Below are 8,130 nucleotides of genomic sequence, written 5' to 3' on the forward strand. Positions count from 1 at the left end.
AAGAATCCCTTATCGTCTCGCGACATCTGGTTAGGACACACAGCGTATTCTATTCCGAAACAACGGATTCTATAACAACATTCTGCCTTTTCGAAGACAGAGCACTCGTGGCACACACGCTTTATCCGGGAGGATTCCAAGTCTTAGAATTCATCTCATTACAGAAGATCTCCCACACCGAACATGCATGCAACTGCTTGTCGCATAATCCTGCTACTCCGACCTACGCTTCTCACGTCGCGTCCTTGGTCCTTAAACGACAGTATATTTTTTTTCCAGGTTCTATGAGCGAAAATGGTCTGTAGGTGTCGCTCGAAGTGCGCCTACGTTAAAGCATGTGGTGAATATGCTTGGCACTCATAGGAAGTGAGAATTGACATATTACGATTAGGGACAACGAAAGTAGGGAGTTGCCAACAAGTTTTTTAAGGAACTTGTAAACCATTCACAGATCATAAAAAGGCAACCACGATAAGGGACAACGATAGGAAACAACGATTGACCCGTGAAGGTTACACCCCATTCATAATCCATGATATTACTAACTCCATATGGTTCGGAACCACGAAAGGAGGATCGGGGATGATGGTACGAAGTGAGTCATGGAGTCACATTCGCTCGTATTGGCCTCTACTCGATTCTTGTAGTGAAAAGTGTTTCATGCGATCTCAAAGGCATACAAACAAAATTCAACTTGCTCCAATCTATTATTAGGCTAAATTGGTTGAATATTAATGCAACATATAATTCTAAAATATTAGTGATCACTTAAATTAATAACAAGATTAAAAAGAAACCTAAACCGGTCGTCCAAATTATCTTATTAGGCGTGATTTTCAATTACATATTCCCTTTAACATGCAATATGGTGATAAATAAATAAAAATAGAATAAACATTAATATTGGAAGCAATTCAACAATAATTCCAACAATGTAAAATCGTTAGAAAAATAATAGAAATAGAAGGAACATAATTCTTACTTTGATTCTGTTTGCTTGCAACTACAAAATAATAAACGAGTTAGTAACTTCAAGGAAATAATAATTAAATTAAATTAAATTAAGTAGAGTTGATTGGGGGCCAAACCCTCAAACAGTTCTACCTTTCACGCCTTGGCTTAAGGATAGAACCACGAGTAAAGTATGGACTCCTGGGAGCGCTTGAAGAAGGAATTTTGAAAGAAGAAGAGTAGGCTAGTATTTAGGCTAGAGCATAGAGGAGAGAATAATAGAGAATTAATTGATGCCCCGTACATCAGAAATGAGGGGGTATCACTAGTAGAAAAATATAAAAGGGCACCGGTTCAAAACCCCCCTATAGCACCGGTTTTGAACCGGTGCTTATTTGAGGGATGCCAAAAAGTGAGAGCTTTTGGCACCGGTTCATAGTTATTAGCACCGGTTTGGTTCAAAACCGGTGCCCTTAATGACCCAGATTTTTTTATTTTTTTTATTTTTATTTTTTTATTTTTTTGCATTTTTTTTTACTTAAATTGATATATAAACACATACATATATATAAACTTATAATTTCATTAATATATATAGCTGTAACATTACAATTTTAATTCAAAAAAAAAAATCACAAAATATAGTTTTATATTGTAAACAGACCGGCTGTAATAATATAACAATAGTAGCGTAGAGCAGATTAGCAGCAGTGGCGTAGAGCATAGCAGCAGCAGCAGCAGCAGCGTAGATTAGAACATCGGCAGGAGCATGGAAGCATGCAGCAGCAACCTTGTGATGTGAGGTAGCAGCCTTTCGAGGCAGAAGCTGCAGTGGTTGCATAGACAAAGAATAAGGCATACCCTTGTTTTGAACAAGACATAAGCTATCCCTTTTTCAAGACTTCTTTGCTTAGACTTTTTGCTATCTTCTGACATATCATAGAACTGTTATTTTCCTCTCATAGCCAAGTATTTTCTCCTCCTCCACTGGCTCTTCTTTGAATTTATATTCAGGTCCTTGAGTGGGAATTTCTGAGGATCCTAAGCACTGTAGCTTCTCTCTAGAGCATTGTCTGATGAGTGATCAACATGTTTGCCTATTTTGTCTTAAGGACTTGAAATAGAACTTGGATTTGAATTTGACATATGTGATGCCTTGTTCACATGCCTACAGAACCAACAACATAATTTAGAAAATTTGAAAACCATAAAAGCCTGTTTTGCTACTAATTTCTTTACTAGCTTTTATGTTCGATATCATTGAGTAGCAGCCTAGAATCATATTACACATGGCTCATCATGAAGCAAGGAAGTAACTCACCGTGTAAAAGCTGATGCGTTGAAATGATTCAGCATTTGATTTTCATTACTACTATTATTTTCAATAACACCAGGAAAGAATCTCCTCAAACTGAGATCCAACTGTTAAGAGGGCTCTGATCTGTTTTCACCGTCATTTAAGCACACATTGTGATTAGAATGTCTATATAGAGCTTCAATCAGATCAATGGTTTCTCTTGAAGAATTGGGGTTAACATCCATGATATCATTATCTTCTGTGTAGAAAGTCACATTCTCCTCACGACTTTGTTGTTCTACCTTTTGATCTTCATTGATTGCATTGTTACTATTGCACGCAGCAGTATCTGATCCTACAATGAAAATCTTTCTGTAAGAAAACTTTGGAGCACAAATTTTAGATTAAACAGCAAAAAGATAGTAGAAACTAAATAAAGAGATGTAATTGGTTTAACTGATTAGAGGCAGCATCATGTACAACAGTATAGGTATATTTACCTGCAACATCACTCTCAGGAGTTTTTAAATTTTGACTTGAATTGCCAAATTTTCCATTTTCCTGTATGATCAATTCTGAAACAGGAGAAATCCCCTGATTTGGCTGTGAGTTATCTTCTACTTCAGCCATGTATGCGCTCTCATCTTCCATATTTTGCTTTCCACAGGAGCTCTGCAGGAGACAGCAACGAAGCAATCTCAATATTAAACTTCAAGTATCCAACTCAAACTGGAAAGGTAATCAGCAATACTATCGTTTTCATAAGAATGAGAGCATTCCCCATCATGACACGAAACAAATCAAGACAGCATGTAGAAAATTTCTAGTATGTACACACAACCTGGTAAGGTAAAGCAAAGTCTCCTTCAATTTGTAGCAAACTTCATTCTACTGCACTCTTTCGTGTTCTAGGATATCTCAGTCAATTCCACAATCTAGTAAGGTAAAGCAAAGTCCCCTTCAATTGCCTAGCTCCAGATTTTGCCAGCATATTTCAAACTATTCATATCATCTCCACGCAAGATGAAAGATCATCACAGTAATCCATATATATTAGAAATTTACATATTACACATCCATTTTCAGAAGATACTAATGGTGTGAGCTCTCCTTAATGCAAACTATAATTAACATTTAATTTGTAACAAACTAAAAAAAAAAACTAGACAGGATATAGGAATTCCCAAAATAATGTAAGCACCCATTTTATCAAGGATTTATTTCAAAATTATTCTAATCAAAATTGCAAGTTTGAGAGTAAAGGTATTACTTATATACAGAAGGGTAAATAACCATCCTTCAAGAACAGAAGGGTAAATAAACAGTTGTGAAGTAGTGTCAACAAGAAATAAGAATCCTCAACGGAGATAATCAAACAGGGTTGCTCCAAACAGTTCCCCAGAACAGGAATGGGTACTAAAACCCTAAAACTTACTATCAAGTCTGCTAAGGCTACTAAAACCTAATTAAACCAATAATCTAAACTAAGTGAAAACCCGGGGCACAAAATTTAAGGTTCTCCCATCTAGGCAAGTCACAATAGGGATCAAATACACATTTACACAAGCTTAAAACTAATACTTCCACATTTTATGATAAAGACGTAAAGCTGTTCATATATAGTGTTAGTCGTCATTCTATTAAGAACAGGAACTAATCTACAATTGTCCAATCTGTATATCACAACAGTAAAGTCACAAAACTTGACTCAATTTATTTATCATTCAAATCAATAAGGACACAAGAAAGTTTGTTATTACAGTGCTCAGCGTTACTTGACTCAATTTTCGAGATCTTTTTCAAATCCAAGTAGCAAAATCATCATCACTACAAACAAAGCAATCATTTAACATAACAATCCTAAACAAAATCAGAAAACAAAAATAGATACTAGTATAATCGCACAAAACAAAATCACATTTGATACTAGTATACTCACAAAACCATTCCAAACAATCCCAAGCTGAATGAGAACAAAAAAAATCCAAAACACCCAAATTAAGCTCATAATTTGTCTCAATGAAGTTAAGCTGAAGGAGAACAAAAAAAAATCCAAAACACCCAAATTACGCTAGAGGAGAACAAAAATAAATCCAAAACACCCAAACAATCACATCACAAACCTGCACAATTTCCTATTTTTTTTGTTTTGTTTTGTGAACTTCTCCTTTAGGAAGTGGGAAAGACTCCTTTGCCTCAAGGTCGAACTCCGTGGAAACAACATCACTTATTCCCACCCACTTAACTGCCCCATTGTTCACTTCAATATAGATAACATTTCCGACAGCCACTTGCATCAACAAATAAAGATAAGAGATCTCAGAGTGTGTATTAATCAAAGACAGGAAGTAGTGTAGTTTTAATTAAACCAGCAGAGCAATACTAGCTTAAATTAAGCTCAAAAATAAAAACACCCAAATTAAGCTCATAATCCAAAATCAACCATATCTCAAAAACCCATCACAGTTCCACATTATAAGATTAAAGTACAATAATTCAATGAAAACCCACAAAATCCCAATCCAATCAGATCAATCCCAATCCCCGAAACCCAACAAACAAAACTAATTCCACAACAAATATAAAAACCCCATCAGATTAATAACCAAACAAACCAAAAAACAAAATAAACCATCATACTTCTAAAAAAAAAAAAAAAAAGGAATTGCAGCAACACGAGTATACACAACTTGGGTGGAAAATTTTTAACTTTGCATACTCAATTCAAACATAGAGTATAATCAGTCAACAAAATTGCCAGAAAATTGCAATAAAAATCACAATAAAATCGAAAATAAAACAACAATTTAATATAGAAATAGCAAGAAAAAAATCATATTAAACCAATAACAAAGAATCGCAAAACAATTGAAAAAAAAACAGAGAAACCGAACCAAATATAGTGTGATAGGATTAATTGATTATCTCAATCGACTCCAATAAAGGCTCACATTTTGAATAATTCGGCAAAAAAAATTGGTTTTTCTACCTTGCATGTTATATCAATCAACTCCTATAGTTGATTATATAAATTTATAGACTAATTTTACCCAAAATTGTTAAGAAATTGAATTTGTAGAAGCGAATTGCCTGGAATAAACGATGCTACAGTACTACCAACCGTGTTGAACTGTTGAAGCCGCCGGAATAGAGAACCTTGTTTCGGACTTGATCGGGACGTCCACCGGAAAAACAGCTGTACGAGGGTGAGGTGTAGTAGAAATCCGAAACCCTAGATCTAGTTGAGGAGAGAGGAAAGAGAGAGAGAAGAGGGAGATCTTAGTTGAGGAGACAGGAGAAAGAAGAGAAAGAGAGAACTCGAGATTGAGGAAAGAGAAAGAAACAAGAGGGGCGGTTTTTTTTTTACATTAATGAATTGTCACCGGTTCAAACCGGTGCCATTTCACTAATTTGGCACCGGTTTGGCTTGAACCGGTGGCATTTCTTTTATATTAATTCCGCATAATTTTTTTTGCCACCGGTTCTTAAAAACCGGTGCCACTAACTCGGTGCTTAAGGACAGAACCACGAGTAAAGTATGGACTCCTGGGAGCGCTTGAAGAAGGAATTTTGAAAGAAGAAGGGTAGGCTAGTGTTTAGGCTAGAGCATAGAGGAGAGAAAGAGAATTAATTAATGCCCCTTACATCATAAATGAGGGGGTATTTATAGAAAAAATGTGCTGAGGGAACACACGGAACCCTAAAATGATAAAACCCTAAAAAAGTATACCGCGACACGGGAAATCCCACCGTCAGACGGGAAATATTCCCATGACACGGTGTACTTTTGTGTGACGCGGGAAATATTTAGTGAACGGGGGAAGAAAGCGAGTTAAGGGTTTACGCGGAAAGGACACGGAAGCCCCCGTGTCACGGCAGGTGTCCCGTGTCACGGGGAACCCCACCGTCAGACGGGAAAGTTTCCCGTGACACGGTGGACTGTTGCCGTGACGCGGGAGTTTCCATCTAAATTCATTTTTAACCCTAATTTCGTTTAGCAATTTAAGTGCCGATTGATAATTTCGGGCCAGTTCTTCTTTTTTTATTATTATTTGGGCTAAAATAAGAAAATAAGTAAAAAAAATAAAAAGTTTGGGTCAAAATAAATAATAAAACAATAAAATTAAAAAGATTTGGGCTAAAATTAAAAACTATGCTTTGACTAAACATCAAGATTGATCAATGGACTATTCAAAAAACTGAATTTAATTAAACACAATTTTTTAAGCACTCTTGGGATTAAATACTGAACCCGATCAATAGTGGCGGTGAAAGGTTGTTCATCATCGGGTTTGGTTTTGGGGAGACATTTTTAGGTGTCTATAGAAGCCCCCCACTTTGACTGAGTTTGTAGAAACGTCAGTTTCGAAAACGATAGTCAAAGTAGCCGATGAGGACGGAGAATGATTTAAGACGTTCTGCGATCCTAAATCACTCTGTATACGCCGATACCTGCAGGAAAATGTTAATTCCATAGATAAAAGAGTAAAAAGATAGTATACGTATCTGGTACCAGTGTATCGGTGACAAATGAGTTTGGCAGCTTCCTATGCTTGAAGGAATCCACCGGATGACGTTTGTTGAAACGCTTTCCAAGCCGACTGAGGAATTTGGTAGCTTTCTAAGCCTGAAGAAACCTACCGGATGATACTTTCCATGCTTGAGGAAAGTCGACGGATGAATTTGGTGTCATTCTATGCTTGAAGAAATCTACCGATAATGCTTTCCATGCATGCTTGAGGAAAGACGACTTGGCGGTTTTCTATACTTAAAGAAAAATCCACCGATAACGCTTTCCATGCTTGAGGAAAGCCGACTTGGCGGTTTTCTATACTTGAAGAAAAATCCACCTATAACGTTTTCCATGCTTGAGGAAAGCCGACAACTACTGTAATCGCTGAAATTTGCAAGTGTATGATGGTTCGATTATCCCCGAACGTGGGCCGCAGATGATTCACACCTTCAAATCGACTATCCGACCATATTAGGTGACAAAATTGACTTTGATGCTTCCTAGGGGCAAAATAGTAATTTTGATACCCTTCAACCGTCAGTTATAATTTTCCGCGTAATTTTACTGAAAAATTAACTGCCCAATTTGCGCGGAAAATCGTGCAATTTTGGTCAACATGCCAAGAATATTCGCTGTCAGCTTCGAAGAGTGTGCAGGACAGAAGCTAGAACTCCGCGCCACGTGCACTAATCCCGCGACACGGTGCTCAATTACCGTCAGACGGGAGGAATCCCCGTGTCGCGGGATTTCTTTTGGCCCAAAAATCCCGCGCGCCTCGTGCTTCACACCGTACCACGTGCCTGAACACTGTTACTCAGTAACGGGAAACGTGGAACGGTAACGGGGTCATGTAACGGTCATTTTTTGGCTTTAAATATTAGACATTGCTCCCATTTTTTCATTCACCATTTCTTGTTCTTCTCCTGCTCTCACTTCTCCTCTCCATTTTTTCATTTTAAGCTGCTCTGATTCCCGTGCCACAACGGGGCGGCACCGGCGCACAACCGTTTACACCGTGTCACGAACCCTGTCACCATGACACGGCGGCGTTGCTGGGTTTTTGTTTTTGTTTTTTTTTTATTATTATTTTTTCGCTAATGCTCATTGTTGTTGCTGTTGTTCAGAGCTCGTTGCTACTGTCGTCGTCACCCGAAGTCGCCGCTGCTAGCGCCGGAGCTCCATCACGTCCTAGGTTCTCCGTGACACGGGCCCTGGTTACCGTGTCACAGTTGCTGCTGACCGTGTCGCGATGGTTGTGATGCTGTCTTCACGGCTTTTCGAGCTTTTGGAGCTCAAATATTCATCAATTTTGCTCTAAATTTTTTCTACTTTCTTCATTTTTGGTTCTCCACAAGGATCTATGTAAGTT

At 37.7% G+C, this 8,130-nt stretch overlaps 1 long non-coding RNA gene across 3 annotated transcripts; it reads right to left on the reverse strand.

Annotated features, from left to right (window-relative positions):
• Nucleotides 1–1,516: 1,516 nt before the first annotated feature.
• Nucleotides 1,517–5,570, reverse strand: LOC110727954. Of its 3 annotated transcripts, none has more exons than XR_002512607.1 (5): nucleotides 5,370–5,570; nucleotides 4,372–4,538; nucleotides 2,749–2,920; nucleotides 2,273–2,603; nucleotides 1,517–2,119 (listed from the first exon to the last, which is right to left on the reverse strand). It is a non-coding gene; the product is annotated as an uncharacterized LOC110727954 (long non-coding RNA). The 3 variants fall into 3 exon arrangements; XR_002512606.1 differs by adding an exon at nucleotides 3,090–3,183 and having other exon boundaries at nucleotides 4,372–5,570; XR_002512605.1 differs by having other exon boundaries at nucleotides 4,372–5,570.
• Nucleotides 5,571–8,130: the final 2,560 nt, after the last annotated feature.

Source organism: Chenopodium quinoa, unplaced genomic scaffold (genome assembly GCF_001683475.1).
Source record: "Chenopodium quinoa cultivar QQ74 unplaced genomic scaffold, ASM168347v1, whole genome shotgun sequence".
Lineage (NCBI taxonomy): Eukaryota > Viridiplantae > Streptophyta > Magnoliopsida > Caryophyllales > Amaranthaceae > Chenopodium > Chenopodium quinoa.